Below are 26,366 nucleotides of genomic sequence, written 5' to 3'. Positions count from 1 at the left end.
TTCATAGTGGTTATAGCCATGACTCGATATTCTGCTTCGGTTGAAAAGAGAAAAACTTTCTGTTGCTTCTTACACCTTCATGAAATCAACGAGTCACCTAAAAACACAAAAAAACTAGTGGTTGGGTGTTAGTTATTTTGATTACCTTTCCAGTCAGCATGTGATAAGCAATTAAATCTAAAGGAGGAAGAAGCAGACAAAAAAAGTTCTCGAAAGATAAAAGTTTTGATATATCTAATAATACACAAACGTGCTTTCATATGGACAGTGGTGGGAGCATGCTGAAACTAGCTTATTGTGTGAACTGCATGCACAATGTTAGGTCTCGTAATGGAGAGATATGACAGTGCCCCGATAAGTTGTTTATATGATGTTGGATTTTCAAGTGGTTCTCCATCATCAATCTTCATTTTAACATTGACAACTTTAGGAGTGTCAACCTTCTTATCATCCGAGATACCAGACTTGACAACAATATGTAGAGCAAATTTAGATTGGATCAATAGATAACCTCTAGAAGAATAAACAACTTTTATACCAAGAAAATATTTTAAAACCCCAAATCAATCATTTCAAAATGTGTTTTGAGAAGCCTTTTAATGTGTTAAATTTCTTGTTTATCTCTTTCTATAATGATCATGTCATCCATGTAGAGTAGAAGGACAATAGTACCTGCATCAGAAATCTTAACAAACAAAGTTGTGTCAGTCAAACAAGATTAAAATCCAATATCAAGCATAACTTGATTAAACCTGTCATATCAAGCCTTTTTTGCTTGTTTAAGGCCATACAAAGCCTTATCTAGATGAAGAGTCTTTCCTTTATGAATAATTATACTAGGTGGTGTTTTCATATAGACTTTTTAAACCAAGTTTTCATTAAGAAATATATTTTTAACATCCATTTGATATATAGGTCATTTCTTCACAAAGGCAAGAGCTACTAAGGTCTTAACAATGGTCATTCTGAAAACTGGTGCAAAGGTTTCCTCATAATTTATCCCATATTCTTAAGAGTATCGCTTGACAACTAATCTGACTTTGTACATTTCTAGAGTTTCGTTAATCTTGGTTTTAATCTTATATACCTATCAACACCCTATAGGTTTATTTCCTGGGGAATATCTTAGACGGTCCAATAGTTTGCCTTTTCTAAGGCATCTAATTATATTTTCATTGCTTCTACCCATTTAGGATGTTCTTTTGCTTCAACATAGTTGGAGGGTTTTATATAAGAATGTATCAACACAATGTAGGCTTGATACTTAGGTAAAAAAGACTTATAAGACACAAATTTTCCAGGGGGTTTTGGTACTTTAGATGATTTTCTAGTTTGTATTTCTACATGTTTATCGTTAGTGTATTTTTTACAAGCACGTCGATGTTCGACGTTATTACGCCTGGAATATTGGATACAACCTTGATTCTTATGAAATGGTTCTTCACTCATATTATGAGGTTCTTCTTCACTAACCTCTTGATTGAGAATTAGATCCAACAAAAAAGAATACTCACTTATTTCCTTAGTTTTCTCAATTTCAAAAAGCTTTCTTTTTCTAAGGACACATTTCTTGAAACATATAACCTTTTATTTTTAATGTCAAAACATCTGTAGCCTTTTTTATTATTTGCATACCCTAAGAAAAGATAAGGGATAGCACGAGGAGAGAGTTTGTCATTTTTTTTCGATAAGTTTAAAACATTTATACCCAAAGACTCTTAATATAGAGTAATCTGGGACTTGTTTGAAAAGCTTTTCAATAGGAGATACATTTTTTAAAGAAGATAACATTCTGTTAATAAGATAAACCACAATTAATATTGCTTCAACCCAAAATTCTTTAGGTACTCGTTTGTAATAAACAAAGTTTTTGTTTCTATAATATCCCTATGCTTTCTTTCGGCTAAACCATTTTATTGAGACGTGTAAGGACAAGATTTTTGGTGTGATACCATTTAAGTTTATGTAGTCTTTAAATTATTTTGATAAGAACTCTCCCCCTGAATCCGTGCAAAAGATGAAAACACATTCTTGAATTGGTTTTTGACCAAATTGTGAAATATTTGAAAATGTGAGAAAACTTTAGACTTGTGTTTACGAAAATAAATCCAAGTGTGTCTCGTAAAATCATTCATAAAAATTACATAATACACAAAATCACCCTTGGATATAATAGGTGTTGGGCCCCAAACGTCCAAATGTATTAACTCAAGTAGTTAGAAAGAAATAAAAGTTCTTGAAATGATAATCTCTTCATTTTGCCAAGAATACAATTTTCACATGTAAAATTTTCATCTTTGAAAAAAACTGAATCTTGGATATACTAGGGTGATCAAGTCTCTTATGCCACAAATCCAAATCTAATTTCTGAACATTGCAACAAAATGTATTTTTGGGTATTTTCAAAAAATCCATGTAGTATAAGCCTCCTTTATGGCCTTCCCCAATCAACTTCCCTGATTGGCGATCATATACTTGACAATTATGAGAGGAGTACACATGGTCAGATAATTGAGAAACAGATAAAAAGTTTAAATTTAATTTAGAAATATATCTATTTTTTGGAATAAAAAATCTTTTTGAGTTTTGAGAAATGTTTTCAAAATTTTCTTTTGTTTTTATCTCAAGAGATGTTCCATTAACAGTAAATACATTTGATCCACTTGAGTTATGACATTTGGATAACACATCACCATTTGGTGTTATATGAAAAGAAGCACTAGAGTCAAGAAGCCAAAAAGATTTACCAGGATCAGAGAATCCGTAGGAAGAAACTTCAGCTCCAGTTGATGAGGATGCTCATTTGAGAAGAGGTTGAAGAGCCTCCACTAATTGTGTCAATGACATATTTCCAATGGATGGATTGTTAAATTATGTAATCAAACTTGTAATTTCGCATATATATTTTATATATATAAGGTAATACATATACATATATATAATATATGTATATGTATTTACCAATTATATATATAAAATATATATATTCCTAGTAAGGGTAGTTTAGGAATTTTACACATATTCTTTTTCGAGAATATGTTTTTTGTATTTATTTTTCTTTTCTTTTTCTTTATTCCTTTTTATTTTTCGCATTTAATGCTTGTACTTGCATTGGGAGGGGCCCAACCCACTAGTCGTTGGACCCCTCCAACGGTCACATTTGTGACCGTTGGAGGGGCTCCAACGACTATGTGGAGCCCCTCCCAAGGCCTCCTCCAAGCCCTATATATATGGGCAGCTCCTCTTGTATTTTGTCAAGGGATTTGGGATTATAGCCCAACCTCTTTAGTGTTTATGAAACTTATGGGTGCAAGTGCACATTTGTGATTCGGTGTGTTGTGCTTGTTGTGCACAAGTGTTCTTGGGTGTGTATGTTCACACATTTATTCTTAAGGTTATTGCGTTATCGACTAAAGTATCTTGTTGAAGATACTTTCACATGGTATCAAAGCCTCGTTGAAGAAGAAGAATTGCGTTTCGCCTCCTCTTGCATTCCTCGAAAAGCGTGCCTTCAAGGTTTTTGAAATCAAAGGGGATCACCTTCTTCGAGCAATATTTTAGGAGCCTCTCTTGTCAAGAAAGACGCGAAAAGTAATTAAGGTACGTACTATCCCTTGCATTCTTTCCTCTCTAATGGGCGAAAAAGACTCCCATTTCTCCCTTGGGTTTAAGCTTAATGGCTCAAACTATCATGTTTGGGCCGGTAATATGGAAGCCCATATTAAAGGAAAGGGGCTTTGGGGTTACGTTCATGGATCCATACCGGAACCGGAACCCAAAATTACTATTATTGAAGGAGTGGATATTAAGATCCTTAAAGGGGATGAAAGACAAAAGGCTCTTGAAGAGTATTCTAAGAAACATGATGATTGGGAAATGAAGAACTTCAAGATCTTATCTTGGATGTTTTCATCCGTTGAGACCAAGATAAACGCCAATATCATCAAATTTAAAAGGGCCTCCGAAGCTTGGGTATATCTTGAGAAAATGTACACCTCAAGAGATCTATCCCACAAGTACTTTCTCCAAAAGAGGGCTTTGACTCTCCAACAAAATGACATGACCATTCGGGAGTACTTTGCCGAATTATCCTCTATTTGGGACGAGCTTGCAATTCTTGAACCTAAATGGAGTGGTGAGGCAATCGAATTAAGGCACAAACAACTTGAAGAAGACCGGTTCTTTAATTTTTTGAATGGCCTTAGACCCGAATTTGAACAAGTTCGGTCCTCTCTTCTCTCCGCCTTCACATCCCCCTCACTTGAAGATGTTATCACCAAGCTAAGTGGTGAAGAAACCCGTATGGGGATTGGCAAAAATATTCCTAGCATTCTTGTTACTTCCTCTACTCAAGAAGATGGTGAAATGGCTAATGCCGTGTCAAGACCGGGAAATAACATGAGGACCTATAGACCTCATTTTAAGAATCAAGGTCAAGGAGGAAATGATCGGTATGGTAAAAGAGACTATAGCAAAGTGACTTGCTATCATTGTAAAGAACCCGGACATATCAAACCTTTGTGTCCTAAATGGAAAAAATTGATTGCAACGGCTATGGCATCTCAAGTTGAAGAACGACCTTCCTCATCAAGTGAGTCTTTTTCTCTTCAACAAATCGTAGAACCTCTTCAACCTCTTCTCAAGGGAGGCACTTCCGGAGCCGCTATGTCATCCCCTTCCCCTGGTAAGACATCTTGGCTTTTAGATTCCGGGGCATCCTTTCACATGACCCCTAGCTATTGCTCTCTTTTAAACTTTTCTAAAAACTCTTTTCCATCCTTTGTATCAACCGCGGACGGAACATCTCTTGAGATTAAAGGAATAGGGAATTTTGAAAAACAAGACTTCTTTGTTCCAAAAATTCGTTTTATCCCAAAATCTTCTTTCCGTTTTCCAACTCTCGGACCATGGTTGCGATATAAAATTTTCTTCTAATAAGTGTTGGATACAGGATCGCCAGTCCGGGAGATTGATTGGGGAAGGCTCTAGAAGAGGAGACCTCTACTACGTTGATTTTCTTCAAGTTCCCAAGAGTCAATTTTGCAACGTCGTCCAAAACAAAGATATTCATGAATGACATAAGAGATTGGGTCATCCCAATATAGTTAAAATCTCCTATTTGCCTTTTGTTAAACATCTTTGTAAAAGTGATTTTTTGTGTAATGAATGCATTCTTGGGAAAATGAAATGTTTGCCTTTTCCTCAAAGATCCATGTTTACGACAAAACCATTTGAAATTGTCCATTCCGATGTATGGGGACCGGCTCTGGTAATGTCAAAAGGAGGATTTTCATATTATGTGATCTTTGTGGATGACTATACTAGGTTTTGTTGGATCTATTTCCTTAAACATAAACATGAAGTTTTTTTAACTTTTAAAAATTTTCACATGATGATTTCAAATCAATTCAATGGATGCTTGAAAATCTTTAGGTCTGACTCTGGTGGAGAATACCTCTCAAATGAATTTAAGAGTTATCTTGAAAATTTTGGTATTCTTCACCAAAAATCTTGTCCGAAGACCCCTCAACAAAATGGGTTAGCGGAACGAAAGCACATGCACATCATTGAAACAACTAGGACTTTGCTCATTTCTCAAAACATTCCAAAAAATCTTTGGGCTGAGGCAACCCTTACTTCTGTCTATCTTATAAACCGACTCCCATCGAAAAATTTAAACAAAATTTCCCCTTTTGAAAAACTGTATGATAAGGAACCTGATTATAGCAGGTTAAGGGTCTTTGGGTGTAAATGTTTTGTTCTCACTGATAAGAATGACAAACTTTCTCCTAAAGCCATTCCTTGTGCCTTTCTTGGCTATTCTGAAACCCAAAAAGGGTTTCGTTATTATGATATCAAAAGTGATAAATTGTATGTTTCCAGAAACGTAAGTTTTTTGGAAAATATTAGTGGATTTGAACGTTGTGACCCCCATAATGAAAATATGGATTATTCTTTTTTATTTGATTTACTAAACAAGGGCGATGACACTAGTGATAATGAGTCAGATCAAAGTAACCCAAATGAATTTGAAACCGAGGAAAACATCTCCTTACCTCCTTCGTCACATCAACCTATTGAATTACCTAGAGACCCTATCACCTACTCTCATAGAGATCAAAACAACTTTAGGAGTGCTCTTGACAGATATAATGATGCCAGTTCCAGTACCTCTCAGAATGAAGTGATTCCTCGTAGAACTGAGAGAAGTAGAAGGCCTCCTTCTAGGTTCATTTCCTATGACTCTTTTTCACCAAGATATATAGCCTGCCTTAGTGTCATCCACTCTTATACCGAACCTAGAAATTTTGAAGAAGCACGAAAGTCTCCTGAATGGATTAATGCCATGGACAATGAACTTGAGGCCCTAAGAAGAGCCAAAACCTGGAAATTTCAAAATCTTCCTGAAGGCAAGAAAACAATAGGGTGCCGATGGGTTTTCAAAGTAAAAACTAAAAGTGATGGATCCCTTGAAAGGTATAAAGCTCGCTTGGTTGCAAAAGGATATAGTCAAGAATATGATATTGACTATGAAGAAACTTTTGCTCCTGTAGCTCGTATGGTCACCGTTCGATGTCTTATAACCATTGCCTCTATCAACAAATGGAACATCTATCAAATGGATGTGAAAAATGCCTTTTTAAATGGCGACTTAAGCGAAGAAGTTTACATGGATGCTCTTCCTGAAATGGAGACTCCTAAGGAAAAGGTGCTTCGTCTTCAGAAAGCACTCTATGGCCTAAAACAAGCCCCCAAGGCTTGGTATGATAGATTTAACTCTGTTATGATTGAAAATGGTTTTTCCTCTTGCTTTACTGACACTGCTCTATTTGTTAGAAAATCCAATGCAGGGATAGTAATTTTACTTCTGTATGTTGATGACATGCTCATCACTGGGAGTGATTCTAACGGGGTTAAGAGTATAAAATCTATCTTAAAAGATAAATTTGAAATGTCTGACTTAGGTTTTCTAACTTATGTTTTGAGAATTGAAGTAGCTTACTCTCTTAGAGGATATTTCTTATCTCAAACTAAGCTTGCTTCTGAGATCATTGACAGGTCAGGTATTACAGATGAAAAGCTTTGTGAAACTCCTGCGGTTGTAGGAGCAAAGATGAAAATTGATGATGGGGTTCCCCTTTTGGATCCGACACCCTACAGACAGCTTGTAGGATCTCTGATGTATCTGAGTATTACCAGACCAGATATATCCCATGCAGTCCATACTGCAAGTCAGTTCCAGCATGCGCCTACATCCGTTCACATGAGTGTCATCTTACGGGTCGTAAGATATATAAAGGGTACTCTAAATAAGGGAGTTTTTCTGTCATCTTCTTCTGACTTAAAATTGATTGCTTATACTGACTCAGATTGGGGAGGTGACCCAAATAACCGTCACTCCACCACTGGTTTTTGTGTGTTCTTAGGAGACTCACTAATCTCATGGAGATGCAAGAAACAACAAAAGGTGTCGCTCTCCTCAACTGAAGCTGAATACCGGGCCATGGCAACTACTACCATGGAGATTGTTTGGATTCACCAACTGCTAGAAGACATGGGAATCAAAATTGAAGGACCTACCAAGCTATGCTGCGACAACAAGAGTGCAATCTACATTGCAAAGAATCACACCTTTCATGAGCGGACTAAACACATTGAAATGGACTGTCACTATGTTCGTGAAGCATATCTCCGAGGAGTTATTGATCTCCCCTATGTCACGTCCGAATATCAGTTGGCAGATTTCTTTACTAAAGCCCTGTGCGCCCCACGGTTCAACTTCCTTCTTGGCAAACTTTCGGTCATCTTGCCCTAAGTTTGAGGGGGGGTGTTAAATTATGTAATCAAACTTGTAATTTCGCATATATATTTTATATATATAAGGTAATACATATACATATATATAATATATGTATATGTATTTACCAATTATATATATAAAATATATATATTCCTAGTAAGGGTAGTTTAGGAATTTTACACATATTCTTTTTCGAGAATATGTTTTTTGTATTTATTTTTCTTTTCTTTTTCTTTATTCCTTTTTATTTTTCGCATTTAATGCTTGTACTTGCATTGGGAGGGGCCCAACCCACTAGTCGTTGGACCCCTCCAACGGTCACATTTGTGACCGTTGGAGGGGCTCCAACGATTATGTGGAGCCCCTCCCAAGGCCTCCTCCAAGTCCTATATATATGGGCAGCTCCTCTTGTATTTTGTCAAGGGATTTGGGATTATAGCCCAACCTCTTTAGTGTTTATGAAACTTATGGGTGCAAGTGCACATTTGTGATTCGGTGTGTTGTGCTTGTGCACAAGTGTTCTTGGGTGTGTATGTTCACACATTTATTCTTAAGGTTATTGCGTTATCGACTAAAGTATCTTGTTGAAGATACTTTCACATGGATCTTGTGAGATTTTTGTATCAATTGACTCTTGTGGAGATCCAATAGAGGCCACCTTCATATCATAAGGTTTTTCAATTTAGGACAATATGTTTTCATATGTCCCGGTTCATGACAATAGTAACAAATAACTTAATTTCTTTCATACTCATTGCCTTAATTTTCATAATATTCATCATTTAGCCTCACATAGTGTGGTGGCTTGTAGGTATGAACATAGTTTCATGGTCTAGATACGGCTAAAACCGAGTCATCATCACTCTTAGGGGTTCACTTTTTAAGCATATTTTCTTCCATACTCATTTTTTTATAGTATCTTCTATTGAGGAAACTTTTTCTCGATGAAGAAGAGCAGATTTAGTGGATTCAAAATCCGATCTCAAACCATTGATAAATTGGTAAAAATGCTCCACGTTTGTTTGATTTTTGATTTTGGTGGAGCTCAATATATTCGGGACACTGCTACTTTGGTTCAAGAAGAGCCAACTCTTTCCATAATTTAGACAATCCATTATAGTATTCTCTAATACTCTTATCTTCTTAAGTCATATTTTGTATCTTGTTTTGCAAGTTGCACACATGTGCAATATATTTAAGAAAATACATTCTCTTAAGGTAATCCCATGCATTATTTGCATGTTCGAACGTAGCAAGACTAAAACACTTTTTAATGTCTACACTAATATAATCTTGGCATGTCTCGTTCTTCATTCCTTCCACTTCTTCTAATAAGTGATCATAGCTTTATTTTTCTCACTCTCCGTAAGAGGCACCTCTTTCTCACCTTCTACTTTGGTGAGGATTAGCTTGGGTTCCGGATCAGACCCATCTACTAGTCCCTACAACTCTTTTCCCCATATAAGGTGCTTTATAATTGAAGCCCATGTTACATAGTTGAAATCATTGAGCTTAATGAGTTTTATGATGACATTTTCATTATCATCCATTTTTAAGTATAAGCAAATAAAAGAAAAGACAGAGGTAGAGAAAGAAAAGAGGAAAAAATAAGAGAAAAGATGGAAGTCACGAGTAATCCACCACTAAGCAAACGCCACTAATCAGAAGCACTTTGAATAGAGATTGCAGGAGAGCTCCAACACTTTCAAATTCGGAGTGGCATGCTTCCCAATGTGCCGAAAACGATTTCAGCTTGATCACCAAAGTTTGATACAATGTAAGTGCTTATGCACATAAAATTGTTGTCTCAATGGCTTAACTAAATCCTATGCCCTTCATGCTTGTATTTACTCAATTATTGCTACACCTAAATGTATCTATTCTTAGATGAAGAATGATGTTATATGAAAACTTCAAAAGCCACACTCATGTATGTATCTAAGTATACTAAGGCATACTTGGGGTCAAACACATATAGTATATAAAGTTAATTTAACATCATTTAACATGAACAAATCATACGATAAACTTTTTAACACTTTAATCATTCATAAGAACATGTATTAGTTAAAGTGACTACACACATTTATCACATAAAAGACATGATCATTAAAGAAAGAAGTCATAAAAGAGTTAAAATCACAAGATAATTTTACTGAGCAAAAGACATAAAATACAAGTGTTAAAAGAAACATTATTTTTTCAAAAGATAATACCAAGTGTCAAATACACACAATAGCCACTATGGGCATACACAAAAGATTTTACTAATGAAATGCTTAGAAAAACATGTAATGAAATATGCGGAATTACAAAAACAAAGTGCAAAGGCATATATAAGTCCAAGTATGAACAACACAACGACATGAAGGTACAATACAAGAACAAAAGTGCATAAGCACAAGTCCACTATGGGACAATACAAAGAGCCAACAAAGGGCAACACAAGCAAAATATATATTTGTTTATTGAATATATTCTTGGAAAAACATAACCTTATGCAAAATATGCTAAACAATTAATCATGAAATAACTTATGCAACTAAAGCATATACAATGCTAAATGCATGAAAATATTTCAACAACCATTTCTCGTAAAAGAGCAAATGAGTAATTTTGCAAATTAAAACACTAGTTTGACCAACATAAGCAATCACCTCACTCGATCTCTAATATTAAAAAATCAAGTGTATTTACGACTAGAACAAGAGCACAAATATAATGCCACTAAAGGGCCAAAGACACACATGAAGGTGTATATAAACATCTCTTGTCTACATATAATGACACTCAAAACAAGTGTATCAGTGACTAGAATAAGAGTATAATCACAAAGCCAATAATGGGCTAAAATCACACACAAATGTGTGAATAAACATCTTTTGTCTACGTATAATGACACTAAAAAAACAAGTGTATCAGCAACTAGATCAAGTGCATAATCTCAATGCCAACAATGAGCTTAAAACATACGTGAAGGTGTGAACAAACATTTCTTGTCTACATATAATGACACTTAGATAAGAGGTATAAAAAAGGAGCAGACACTCGTGGTAAGAAAACTTATAATGAAAACACACTAATATTATCAATAAGAATATTAATTTTAATCATCTTTCGAAACACCATGATTTAAAAAATAGATAGCAACAACAGATAAACAGAGTTATAATCATCCATAATAACAATGACCATACAACAAATGAGTGATACAACACACTCAGATCCCGAGATCAAACAACTGTCCGTTAGAGTCAAACTATAAGTTGACAATTTAAACTGACATAGAACGAGGTGCATACTCACCACACAACTCACCCCAACAAATATTTTTGAATCAACAAAAGCATATATGGATTCATAGGCCAATCAACCGTCAATTAGATCCAAGTTTGGTGTCAACACGACACTCATAAACTTTGATAATTGCAGATTGATAAGATGATTTAAGGTACACACATAACTCACCTCGACGGCTAACTTGGAATACCAATAACAATGCTAAGAGAGATGATGTATCATATAAAATTCTCTGATGGACAAAATCAATGCCATAAAACGACAATAAATACTTACGAAAATCAATTTCTAAATAGGTGAGTTTATATCAAATAATCGATTTAAAAAAACAAGTTTCAAATCAAATTCACTAAAGGTATATGAAAACCTTAGCACGAATATATTGCAATCATATGCCCAACAATATGTCAATTGATGCAATTATATGCAATACATGTTGGCCATTTTTTATAAATTTGGACAAGCAAGCAATCAGCACAGAGAAGATGAAATTTTTAGATTACCTTTCATAAATTCGCCAATCAAGGGACACGTGCACCAAGGCATAAAGATCCAATAAAAGGAGAAAACAATAGTTTTAAGAAACTTAATCTAAATAATAAGTCTACTATGAGACAATGAAAGCACATATGTAGAGATTCATGAAGATCTTTCATATAGCAATTCAATACATAATTTTTTCTGATCACAAACTCACATATGTCATCCAACAAATATGAAATTTAATTACAGGAAGTGATAAAAAGGGAGTTAGTGAAATTAAAAATATTTTAAAATAAAATTTTGATATGTTTGATCTGGGTCTTTTGGGATATTTCTTAGGTATTAAGGTTGTCTATTCTCCCATAGGATATATCTTGTCACATATGAAGTTGGAGGCTAACATTTGTGCTAAGTCAAGGATTTCTGACGACAAGGTTGAAAATCCTCAGTTTGTCAATGCAAAGTTAAGACTTGAAGATAAAACTCTTTTTGAAGATCCTACTTCCTATAGACAGTTGATTAGATTCCTCACCTGCTTGTTGATTACTAGATCCAACATAGCCCATGTGGCTCATTTAATCAGTCAATTTCAGCATGCTCCAGTGGCTGTGCATGTGAGTGTTGTGTTAAGGATTATTCAATACATTAAAAACTCAATAAACAAATGGCTTTTTTTATCCTCACCCTCCTATTTAAATTTGTTTGTTTATACTGATACTGATTTGGGAGGAAACCCCAATGATAAAATCTCAACTACTTGTTTTTGTGGCTTCTTAGGAGATTCTATAACCTCGATGAGGTATAAGAAACACAAAAAATTATCTTTGTCCTCAACTGAAGTTGAATATCGTGTAATGACTACAATAACAATGGAGCTTGTGTGGCTAAGAAGTATTCTCAAAGACATGATAGTGATCATCTCAAATCCTTCGAAAATGTATTGTGATAATAAGAGTGCAATCTACATTGCGAGCAACCACACCTTTCATGAGTGAACCAAACACATCAAGATGGATTGTCATTATGCACACGATGAATATCTGAGAGGAACTATTGAGTTGTCGTATGTTACATTGGAGTACCAACTTGCAGATTTCTTTACTAAAGTTCTTGCTGCACCTCAATTTATTTTTCTCCTTTATCAAACTTTCAGTAATTTTACTGTAAGTTTTAAGGGTGTTAATATATATATATATATATATATATATATATATATATATATATATATATATATATATTATGTAATAAGTAATACGTATTAGGGGTATTTTCATCTTTTTGTTCATTATAATAGTTGTCCTCTAGGGTTACTTTTTTAGTTTTTAGGACATTATATGGCGGGGGGGGGGGAAGAATGGTCATTGAGACCATAGGGTTGTTGGAAGCTCCCAACGATCACATTTATGACTGTTGAGAGCTCCCAATGACTCCTTTGGGAGCTCCCACTTCATGTGTAGCCTATATATATATGGGACCTCTTGTTCCCATCTGTTGATGCCTCTCTTAAGTGTAATGAAACCAATAGCTCTTTACACACCTCAAACAAGACACATCTCAAACAAGAGGCCAATACAAATCTTACAAGGAGGACAAAGCACAATAGCCACTTATGGGCTTAGAGGAACACACCACAACAACAATATAAAAAATAATATTTATTCACTTCAAATTCATACAAAATGCATTGATTTTACAAGAGGATCAAGGCCCATATTTATATACAAGAGAGGGAGTGAGATGCTCAAAGTAGCTGTTTGGGGCTCCCCAACAACTAGAAATCTAGCCCTTGGGAGCTCCCAACAACTATATTGTTGTTGTATTGTCAAGGACAAAAATTTCCTTGACAATACAACAATGTATAAAACAAAATAAAAATAATAAAAACAAAGAGGGGCGACACCTATTACAGGTGGTCAAAAGACCAAAATACCCCTAGACCTATCTATGAGAGTATGTACATAAAAAATATATATGTATATGAACACACACAGGCACACACACACACACACACATATATATATATATATATATATATATGACAACTACCCATTTTTAACACCCTCCCTCAAGCTCACAAAATGACAACTAAGAGTTTACCAAGAAGAAAGTGAAATTGATGCAGCGAAAGAAGGACCGAAGCTTCACGTTAATGGGTGTCGTGTCTACCCGCCTTGACGCAGTGAAGGAGTCTATGCAGATGGGGGTTATCGTTGATGCTGACTCTTCAATGCATGATGGTGCAGCACACGGTAACTCAATGGCACGTTGAATCAAAGGCTCTGTTCAATGGGTCCGAGTAACATGTTATTAAACAAAAAAAAAGGACTGACAATGCTTACAGGGAAAACAACCATTAACTAACAGAAAATAAAGAATGACATTGCGTTGGGGAAGAGGAAGAATAAAAAAAAAACTGACAACAATGGACGTGAGCTGTAAAGGAAAACAAAAAAAATAGCAAAGAAAACTGCTGAGGAAAGACGGTTGCTGCAAAAAAAAATGAATGTTGTCTTCTTTTTCTTCACTGTCGCACACAACCCTAAGTTGGGTTATTTAAAAGGGTTTGGCTGGATCCGAGTCTCGGGTCCGGACCCGGACCCGAGACGAACTTTGCCTGTTGCTGGATCTGGAACATGCTCTGCATCATTCTTCTAGGTCTGCTCTGCATCATTCTCCCCGGGTTGGGAAGAAGTCTGCTCTGACGACTGATCTTCTCCACAGTAAGCATATAGATCAGACACAACGAAGATAGGTGCTTCCATTTAAAATTGTGATCTGCTCCTGACTCTGCAAGCTTACCAATGACCACATTTCCAGCTTGCAAGTTGGCACCAATAAATGAGAATCCATCATCATCAAGGCTGGCCACCCTACCATACCCACAGAGTGCTTTTCCAAAATCTACCGCTCCTTTCATTTTGCAACGCTCCAAGGTCTCCTTCACAACGTCAACTTCAGATTTATAAATTTTGATATGCTCAGCCCTGAACATGCCACGCGGATGGGGAGAATTGCCGCAACCTGCATCCCTGTGCAAGGTTTCCTCAACGCCTTCTCGTCGCGCTGTGTGCCGGAGCATCATCGGGGCTGGATCGACGACAACAGTATCAACAGGGTTAATCGCCCACGCGCCTAACTGATTCAATTGCACTGTGTGCGCATTCACCTTGGATTCAAGTGCATTCATCCGTGCTTCGACCCCATCCATGTGCTTCGACAAACCGGCTACCTCCTTTTCTAGGCATAGCATATCTTCCTGTATCTCCGTCAACTTGTTGAGTAGCCGCTTCATGATCTCCTCTCGTGCCTTTCCGCTCATAGGACCGTTCCTCGCTTCTTGCGTCATGCCGTTGACAAAGGAGGAGGGGTTGAGCTCTAAAGAAAGTGAAATTGATGCAGTGAAAGAAGGACCGAAGCTTCACGTTAATGGGTGTCGCGTCTACCCGCCTTGACGCAGTGAAGGAGTCGATGCAGATGGGGGTTATCGTTGATGCTGACTCTTCAATGCATGATGGTACAACACAGTAACTCAATCACACTTTGAATCAAAGGCTTTGTTCAATGGGTCTGAGTAACATGTTATTAAACAAAAAAAAAGGACTGACAGTGCTTACAGGGAAAACAACCATTAACTAACAGAAAATAAAAATTGACAGTGCGTTGGGAAAGAGGAAGAATAAAAAAAAAACTGACAGCAATGGACGTGAGCTGTAAAGGAAAACAAAAAAAATAACAAAGAAAACTGTTGAGGAAACACGGTTGCTGCCAAAAAAATGAATGTTCTCTTCTTTTTCTTCATTGCCGCACGCAACCCTAAGTTGGGTTATTTAAAAGGGTTTGGCTGGATTCGGGTCTCGGGTTCGGACCTGGACCCGAGATGAACTTTGCCTGTTGTTGGATCTGGAACGTGCTCTCCATCATTGTTCTGGGTCTGCTCTGCATCATAAATCTGGGAGATGCATATGGTGAAGTGATGATCTTATTCAAGAATTCTTCACAGACATAATGACAATCCATTTTGATATGCTTTGTTCGCTCATGAAATTTATGATTGTTTGCGATATAGACAACGTTCTTGTTATCACAACATACCTTTGAGGGCACAGATATGAAAACCCTCAAATCTGCAACTGTCGCAACCACACCAATTCTGAAGTCATAGTGGTCATGGCATAATATTCGGCTTTTGTGGAGAATAGGGACACCTTATGTTGTTTCTTGCACCTCCAAGATATCAAGGAATCACCTATAAAAACACAAAAACCAATGGTTGAGCGGCGATCATTTACATTTATTTCTCAATTAGAGTCAGTATATGCAATAACATTTTATGGGTATGAGGATGACAAAAATAAATAGTGATTAATAGTATTTTTAGCATATCCAACTATTCTTAATTACAACACTCATATGTACTATAGTGGGAGAATGTTGGAATTGACTAACAATATTAATAGCATGAGCAATATCAAGATGAATAATGAAAAGGTAAGATAAGACACAAATCATTTGGCAATATGGAGTTGGATCTTTTAGAGGTTCTCTATCATCTGTCCTCATTTTCGCATTGATGACCTCTGGCGTGTCTACTCTCTTTTCATCCGTAAGACCTAACGTTTAAACTATCTCGGCTACATACTTAGTCTAAGATAAAAAGTACCCTCAGGGTGAGTAAGCACTTTCTATCCCAAGAAAATATCAAAGAAAATCAAGATTTTTCATATCAAAGTTCTTTTTTAGAACAACTTTGATATGAGTTTATCACCTCGCTGTGATAATCATATCGTCCACATAGAGAAGATAACTATACCTGCATCAGAGTAATTAACAAACAAGACAATATCAGAACAAGACAATATCAGTATAACATGATCTAAATCATTGTTGAACCATCACATCTCTAAAACGATCATACTAAGCCTTAGGAGCTTGTTTTAGACCATATAAAGTCTTTCATGAGCGAAGAACTTTTCTATGTGCCTAACCTAACCCGGATGGAGGTTCCATATAAACTTCTTCATTAAGGGTTTCATTTAAAAAATAATTTTTAACATTCATTTAAATGATAGGCCATTTTTTAATAGATGCTATGATGATGGGAGTTCGAACTGTGGTCATCCTAACTACTGGGACAAAGGTTTCCTCATAATCTATTTCATATTCTTGACTATATCCTTTAGCAACTAACTTAACTTTATACTTTTCTATTGTTCATTTCCCAAATTTGCCCTTTTCTAAGGCTTCAAATTCATTATTCTTGGTGATTTTTTGTCTCATTATAGGAGGAGGGCTCGACACAAGTATGTATGGCCTTAAGACAGGCTCTATAGTAGGGTTCAAAAGACTCGATAAGATACAAACTTATTGGGGGCTTGGGATATCCTTGTAGGTCTTCTAAGACTAGGTTGATATTGTTCTTGACTTTGGGTATACCTTTCTAATGCACATGGTGGTTGGCCTAGTGTACGGCAAAAATATGTTTGAAGTTCATTGTGAGGTTCAACAATAGGCATATCACCTTCATGATCATCACGAGTGTTATCATTGACACTCTCATGCATATCATGAATATCACTACTTTCATTCATATCAATATCATCACTTTCATCAATATTATCATTATTATGCTCCTTCACTAGATCAAACAAAAAAGAGTACTCACATGGTTTCTTAGACTCAGTTTTTTTGCAAAACCATTTTTACTTCAAGAAAAGTTACATTTCTTGAGACATAAAGATTATCCTTCTCAATATCATAACACTTAAATCTTTTTGGTTTTTGGCATAGCCTAAGAAAATACAAGGAATGACGTTAACGAAAAGTTTATCATTTTTGTTAGAAAGAACAAAACATTTACAACAAAAAATTTTTAATCTTAAATAATCAGGAGAAATTTTAAATAGTTTCAATAGGAGAAGTGTTTTCAGGAATACTAGAATGTGTTCTATTGATTAAGTAAACCGCCGTAAGGGCGGCTTCGGTCCAAAACCTTTTTGAAATATTTTTAGATATTAGAAGAGTTCTAGTGGTTTCAATAATGTGTCAATGCTTTCTTTCGGTCAAACCATTTGTTGTGGGGTGTAAGGGAAATATTTTTTATGAGTAATCCCTTGTTGATTAAGAAAGCTTTTAAACTTTTTTGACAAAAATTCTCCTCTCAAATCGGATCTAAATATTTTAATAGATGTTTTGAATTGGTTTTTAACATAACTATAGAATTTTGAAAACATTCAAATATTTCGGATTTGTACTTAAGAAAGTAGATCCATGTGTACCTACTATAATAATCTACAAAAATTACATAATAAGAAACTTCGGTTGACATAACAGGTGTCGGATCTCCGTACATCCGAATGTATTAACTCAAAAAGTTCTTTAGATACAAATTGGCTATTTCCAAAAGGTAGAGATTTCATTTTTCCAAGTACGTAATGTTCACAAGTCAAATTCTTTTCATTATAATTTTCAAGAAAAAGGAAAAAATACATTTTTGACATGCTTGGATATCTAGTCTCTTATGCCAATTCTTTTCAACAAAACTACAAAAATTTCAATTTGATAGTTTCAAGTTGTCCATGTAGTAGAGGTCTCCTCTTCTATGGCTTCGTCCAATCGACTTCTTGGATTGAAGATCCTGTACTAAGCAATCATTAGATACGACCTCACACCCATGGTAAATTGAGAAACTGATAAGAGGTTTAGGTTAAGTTTGGGTACTATTCTAATGTTTGGGACATAAAAAAAATTTATAATTTCTAGAAATTTTTTCAAAAGTACCCAAGCTTTTAAGTTTTAAAAATGTTCTATCAGCGATTGAAACATAAGAATCATTTGAGTTAATTAAACATTTGGATAGTATGGACTCATTTGGAGTTATATGAAAAAAGACACTGAAATCAAGAATTTAAGAGTTCTTACTGGGGTCCACTCATGTTGATACGACCGCACCGGAGAGGGAAAATGATTGACCTTTAATTAGTGGTTGAAGGATTTTCATGAGTTGGGCGAAGGAGACGTTCTTGAAACCTTCATCTACACCACTCTTTTTGCTTGATGATCCCATAGAGGCCACTTTCTTTTCATTTCTCTCTTTTTGGGGCAAACTAGCTTGATGTGATTCAGTTCTTTGCAAAAGTGACATATTATCTTACCACTTCTATCCATAATCACTAGAATTCTTTTATAATCATTTGAGCTCTTTCCATAGTTATTTTGGCCTCTTCCAAAGTGAGGAGACATGTATGCTTTTGTATGATTCTAGAGTCTTGACATAGCAAGCACTAATTGCTATCTTTATTAGAGGAGGTTTTCTTCAATCTATTATCTTACATAATTAGTTTTTCTAGAGTTTCTACTATGGAAGAAACACCTCCTCTATGAAAAAGAGCTGATTTTGTTCCTTCGAATTCGGGCCTAAACCCATTTATGAAATGCTAAAAATGCTCCGAGTTGATTTACTTTTTTCAGAGTTCAATGTCAAGTAGGCAATGCCACTTATGCTCCAAGTGAGTCAATTCATCCCAAAGGAGAGAGAGAGCATTGTAGTATTCTCTTATGCTCATATCTTCTTGGGCCATGCTTCTTTCTTTTGAAGATTACATATATGATCTATATCTCTTAAAATATACGTATCTTGGAGATATTTCTAAGCATCACTAGCAAATTAAAACTTTGTTAAGCTAAAACATTTCTTTATTTCTACACTATTAATGAGCCATCCATGATTTTGGAATGGCCCAACTTCTATTCCTTCCATCTCTTTTCATAGTCGGCAATAACTTTATTCATTTCATCTCCTTGAAGTTCAATTTCTTTGTTGCCTTCATTCTTAGTGAGTACAAGCTTTGGTTCCTTCTCGGATCCATCTGTAATGAAATATGCGGAAATAAAAACAATGTCCTATAATGGACATTCACATATAGAAAGCAAAGAACAAGTCCAAAAAGGACATACACAAAAGCCAACAATGGCTTGCAAACATAAATTCTTATAAATGCAAGAAAGGGCTTCAAGAAGCCAATACTTTACAAAGGGGGAGATCCCACTTACTTACAGGCAAGGAGGAGTGAGAGAGAGGGAGAAAAGTAAGAGAGAGAGACCACGTTGGGAGGCCCAACAAGGTGTCGTTAGGCTCCCAACAGTCACAATTGTGACTGTTGGGGGCCCAATGATCACAATTCTGACCGTTGGGGGCCCAACGACTCCTAGTTGGGGACCCCAATGCGAATGCATTAAATGCATTTAGGAAAAAGAAAACAAAAAAATAAAAGAAAGAAAAAGAAAATTAAAAAGAAAAACAAAAATAAAAAAAGATTATAATGCCCCTATTGGGCAGAATTACAGAAATACCCTTATCAGGTATGATTGAATATATATATATATATATATATATATATTAATTACATGTATTTTAGCACCCTCCCTCAAGCTTTACGGGAATATAACCGAAAGCTTGTTGAGGAGGAACATAAAATGAGGAGCAGCAAGGACTTTAGTGAAAAAGTCCGTCAACTGGTACTTGGATGTAACGTAAGGCAGTGCTATGGTTCCTCTTAGGTATTCATCACGAACGTAGTGGCAGTCCATCTCGATGTGTTTAGTACGCTCATGGAAGGTATGATTGCTTGCGATATAGATTGCGCTTTTGTTGTCACAACACATCTTCGAATGAGTAGAGATAACTATGCCCATATCACTGAGAAGACTTCTAAGCCACACAAGTTCCATGGTTGTAGTGGTTATTGCACGATACTCCGCTTCTGTTGAAGACAATGATACTTTGTGCTGCTTCTTGCATCTCCAAGAAATCATAGTCACCTAAGAAAACACAAAAACCAGTAGTTGAGACTCTATCATTGGGATTTTCTCCTCAATCGGCATCAGTATAAGCAATTAAATCAAGTGATGACGAAGAGGAAAGAAAAACTCCCTTAGTTATGGTGTTTTTGATGTATCTGAGTATCCTTAAGACTGCACTCATGTGCACAGTTGGAGGTGCATGCTGAAACTGACTGACTGAGTGAACTGCATGAGCTATGTTTGGCCGAGTGATGGATAAGTAGGTCAGAGACCCAACAAGTTGGCGGTAGAGTGATGGATAAGTAGGTCAGAGACCCAACAAGTTGGCGGTAGGGAGTAGGATCCTCGAGGAGTGTTCCATCTTCCAACCTTAACTTTGCATTGATAACTTCAGGGGTTTCTATCTTCTTATCATCGGAGATGCCAGACTTGGAACAAATGTCAGCAGCAAATTTCATATGAGAGAGAATGTACCCTCGGTGAGAGTATGTTACTTAAATTCCTAAAAAATATCTTAAGAAACTAAGGTCAGACATGTCAAAATTCTCTTTTAAAACTTTCTTAATATCATCGATTCCTTGCTCATTACTTCCAGTGATGATCGTATCATCAACATAAAGTAGTAGAATAACTACTGAAGACCCTGCACTTTTCACAAACAAAGCAGTGTCAGTATAGCATGAGCGAAAATTCAAACTTGTCATTACATTGCTAAATCTATCATGCCAAGCCTTTGGAGCTTGCTTTAAACCATATAATGCCTTTTTAAGTTTGAGAATTTTATTTTCACCAATACATACTTCTGGTAGAGGATCCATCTAAACCTCTTCATTTAATTCACCATTTAGGAATGCATTCTTAACATCTAATTGATAAATAGGTCATTTTTTAACTGACGCGACTGCAATAAGAGTCTTAACACTAGTCATCCTAGCTACTGGAGTGAAGGTTTCTTCATAGTCTATACCGTATTCTTGAGCGTATCCTTTTGCTACCAACTGGGCTTTATAGTGTTCTAATGACCCATCACTTTTAGTTTTAATTTTTAAGACCCATCTACATCCAATAGGTCTGATTCCAGTGGGTAATGAGGTTATTTCCCAAGTTTTTTCCTTTTCAAGGGCACTAAGTTCTAAGTCTATGGCTTCAACCCATTAGGGAGTGTTTTTGGCTTCATTATAATGTGAAGGTTCATAAAAAGAGTGTAGCGCAATTAGACACGCTCTATACTTTGGTGTTAGAGACTCATAGGAAACAAACCTATTAGGAGGATTGGAGATTCGGCCGGATCTCCTTAAAGAGGTTTCTTCTATGTTGGAACCTTGAGAGTATTTTTTTAAGGCACTCATGGGAACTTGTTGACCACGCCTAACATAGGTTTGGATGGGTCTATCACATTCATTTTCAACATTGTTAAGAGGAATATCCTTTAGATCATTCAACAAATCATTTGAGATTTCCTCTTCTTGAGGAGTCGCATCTTCTTGAGAGAAAAGATCAAATAAGAAAGCATATTCTCTTTCGTCAATATCTTTAGTTTTCTCAAAACCATTTTCATTTTCTAAAAAGGTTACATCTTTAGATACATATAGTTTGTTATTTTTAAGGTCGAAGCATCTAAAACCCTTTTGATTTTCTCTATATCCTAAGAAAACACATTCAATAGCTTTAAGAGATAATTTATCTCTTTAATGTGTAAGGACAAAACATTTACTCCCAAAAATTCTTAATCTATTGAAATTGGGTGTTCTTTCAAATAATTTTTCATATGGAGATGTATTTTGTAAAGATGAAGATATCATTTTATTTATCAAGTAAGTTGAAGTTAAAGCGGCTTCGGCCAAAAAACTTTTTGGAATTTCTTTGGAAATAAGTGTCCTAGTGGTTTCCAAAATGTGTATGCTTTCTTTCGGCTAGACCATTTTGTTGAGGAGTCCTAGGACATGATCTTTGATGACAAATTCTATTTGTTTCCAAATAATTTTGAAATTCATTTGATAGATACTCTCTACCCGAATCGGATCTAAGAATAGAGATATTACTTGAAAATTGATTTTTGACTATCATATGAATTTTTTTGAAGAAGTCAAAGACTTCGGATTTTAAATTGAGAAAATAGATCCACACATATCTATTGTAGTCATCAATGAAAGTAACATAATAGGAGTATTCCCCTTTCGATATGACCAGAGAAGGGCCCCAAACGTCCGAATGGACTAACTCAAAAGGTCTTTTGGATACAAAAGTTCTATTTGGAAAAGGAGTGGATTTCATTTTTCCAAAAATACAATTCTTGCAAACAAAATGTTTCTCATTACAAAATTTCTTTCCAAAAGGAAACGAGTACATTTTTGAGAAACTTGGATGTCCAAGTCTTTGGTGCCAAGTTTCAATATTTTTATCTTGGACGTGATTACAAAAAGAGTTAGTGGGAAGTTTCAAGTTGCTCATGTAATATAGATTTCCCCTCTTATGGCCTTGCCCAATCTGCTTCCCGGACCAGAGATCCTGTATAGAGCAATCCTTAGTTGAGAATGAGATTTCACATCCATGATCACATATTTGAGAAACAGAAAAGAGATTTAAATTAAGTTGAGGTACCACTTTTACGTTTGGCACAAAGAAATCTTTGGAAAAATTTAAAGTTCCAAATCTTTTTACTTGTAAAGATGTACCATCGGCGGTTGAAACATAAGCGTTTTTAGAGTTATTACACAAATCAGAAAGCCTATTTTCAAGAAGGGTCGTATGAAAAGAAGCTCCCGAATCAAGAATCCAAGAAAACATACCTGGAGGAGAAGAAGAAGCTATGGCGGTACCCGAAGTTGATGGCGATTTGAGTAGAATTTGAAGTGCTTCCGATAGTTGAGCAAGAGAGAAGGACTCCTTCCCTTTGATAGTCTCCTTTTTTTGAGTAATTTCTTCAACGGAGGCAACCTTACTTTTTGGTGCTTCATTTAGCTTGGGGCAATTAGGTCTTATATGACCCGGTTCTTGGCAATGATGGCAAATGACTTTTCTATAGTTGCCATTATAGTTATTTTGCCTCCCAAAGTGTGGAGGCTTATAGGCTTTTACATGATTGCCGGGTTTAGATACGACCAAAACTTCATCTCCTCCCTTAATCATGCCAAGACGAGTTTCTTCTTGGCATATTTCGGCTATGGCATCTTCCAAAAGAAGAGGCTTAGATCTATGAAGTAGGAAAGATTTAACTTGTTCATATTCGGGCCTAAGCCCATGTAGAAATTGAAAAAAGTGTTCTTTTTCCATTTATTCTCTTCTTAGTTCCACATCTTCACTAGAAACCCACTTTGGTTCTAGTAGAGATAGCTCATCCCATAGGGATCAAGGGTGCTAAAGTAATCTCTTACACCCATTTTCCCTTGCTTAATAGTCTGTATTTTTTCTTGGAGAAAGAATTGACGAGCAAGGTCTTTTTTAGTATACATACCTTTCATAAAGAACCATGCTTCATTTTTCATCCGAAATTTAGCAATGTTGGCGCAAATTTTAAGCTCCACATTGTTCATGAACCAAGCAAGAATTTTTGCATGCTTGCTTTCTCAATCTTTCACTTTAGATTGGTGATCTTCAATGGCCTTCATGCGGGCATTTCCTTCAAGAACTTTTTCTTGATCACCATCCATCTTGGTGAGTTGGAGTTGCGGTTTCGGAATAGTGCCCATGACGTATCCCCAAAGCTTTTTACCCTTGAGGTTGTTCTCCATAGCGGCGGCCCACATCATGTAGTTGGAACCATTAAGTTTGAAGGAGAGATCAATCTTTTGTTCTCCTTCCATTTTAAGCTCAAGAAGACAAACCAAGAAAGAGAAATACAAAATGAAAAATATAACTAGTCAACTAGCTATATCAAGAATCAAGAGCGTACACTTGGCTCTGATACCATGTAATGAAATATGTGGAAATAAAAACAATGTCCTACAATGAACATTCACATATAGAAAGCAAAGAACAAGTCCAAAAAGGACATACACATAAGCCAACAATGGCTTGCAAACATAAATTCTTATAAATGCAAGAAAGGGCTTCAAGAAGCCAATACTTTACAAAGGGGGAGACCCCACTTATTTATAGGCAAGGAGGAGTGAGAGAGAGGGAGAAAAGTAAGAGAGAGAGACCACATTGGGAGGCCCAAGCCCAACAAGGTGTCGTTGGGCTCCCAACGGTACAACCGTTGGGAGCCCAACGACTCTTAGTTGGGACCCCCTATGTGAATGCATTAAACACATTTAGGAAAAAGAAAACAAAAAAATAAAAGAAAGAAAAAGGAAAATAAAAATAAAAACAAAAATAAAAAAGGACTACAATGGCCCTATTGGGCAGAATTACAGGAATACCCTTATCGGGTATGATTGAATATATATATATATATATATTGATTACATGTATTTTTTAACACCATCCACCAAGCCCCATAGACCCTTTTCCCAAATCTTGTGTTTCACTATGGATGACCACATCACGTAGTTTATGCCATTGAGAATCACGAGAATGGTGGTAATCACTTCTTGTTCATCCTCCATAGGTATAAGAAGAGAAAGAGAGAAAAAGATAGAGAGATAGAGATGAAGAAGAAGAGAATGAAGACAGAATTCTTTTGGTCACTACGATCATACAATCCACAATCTCACGTCTACATGAGTACACTTTTACCATGACCAAAATAGCAATGGCTCTGATATCATGTAATGAAACCAATAGCTCTTCACACACCTCAAACAAGAGGCCAATATAAATCTTACAAAGAGAGCAAAGCACAATAGCCACTTATGGGCTTAGAAGAACACACCACAACAACAATATAAAAAATAATATTTATTCACTTCAATGCATACAAAATGCATTGATTTTACAAGGGGCTGAAGGCCTATATTTATATACAAGAGAGGAAGTGCGATGCTCCAAAGAGTAGCTGTTTGGGGCTCCCCAACGGCTATAAATCTAGCCGTTGGGAGCTCCCAACAGTTATATTATTGTTGTATTGTCAAGGACAGAAACAAGTAGTCAAAAGACCAAAAATACCCGACCTATCTATGAGATTATATATATATATATATATATGGAGTAATGGGTAGGTGCTAAATGAAATATGCTAAATGATGCGTGCTAAATGGGTTTTTCTGCTCTTCCGGTATTTTTTTCGCAGTTCTGACCCCATAAATGTATTGGGCATGGTCAATTTACGAGGAATCCGCACCTGGATCATGTGTTTTCGATGAAAAAAATGATATTTGGAGCCTTGAAAATTTACAAAGGTTTTGGACCATTGATTTTTTAAACCTTATAAAAACCCACCCATGTCTCAGAATCGAACACTTAAAGGGCTGATCCCTATAAAATCAAGTACAAAGATTACATCTGTAAGGTCAGAATTTACAAATAAAACGAAAAAAACTTGAAAAATGCATTTAGCACGTATCATTTAGCATATTTCATTTAGCAGCTACCCATTACTCTATATATATGTACGTGAACATGCATATATATATATATATATATATATATATATATATATATATATGACAACTACCCATATTTTAACATTATGCATTTTATGCACAATAAAAATATATTTTTTATGTTGTTGTGTTGATCTTTTTGACTCTTTGTCTTGTGTATGCACTATGTGCTTGTTTAGTGCCTTGTGTATTATCCCATATTGGGCTTGTAATAGTGCATGTGCAGTTTGTTTTATATTCCCACTTACTTCATTACAATATGTACAGATAGGACTGGAGAACGTGTTGGGCAGCCCATGGGTGGACCGTGGCCACACACACACTGTAGCATTTGCATTCTGGAGATATATGACTTGAATTCTGTATTTTTTGGTTTTTACCTTTAAATAGCCATTAAGAGACTTTGCAAATTTGCCAGGCTTTAAGGAAAAAAATCTTTGGCCTTGTGTAGTACCCAAAAAATCTTATACTCTGAAAAGAATCAGTAGCAGGTCTTGTTT

General features: G+C 35.8%; 1 protein-coding gene across 6 annotated transcripts in view; it reads left to right on the top strand.

Annotated features, from left to right (window-relative positions):
* The window catches only part of LOC149839751 (uncharacterized), a 43,487-nt gene that overhangs the window by 7,391 nt on the left and 9,730 nt on the right, over window positions 1–26,366 (top strand). The window lies entirely within an intron of this gene.

The sequence above is a fragment of the Nuphar pumila genome, chromosome 4 (assembly GCF_984573655.1).
Source record: "Nuphar pumila chromosome 4, dmNupPumi1.hap1.1, whole genome shotgun sequence".
NCBI lineage: Eukaryota > Viridiplantae > Streptophyta > Magnoliopsida > Nymphaeales > Nymphaeaceae > Nuphar > Nuphar pumila.
This window is presented reverse-complemented; position numbering and strand designations above follow the sequence as displayed.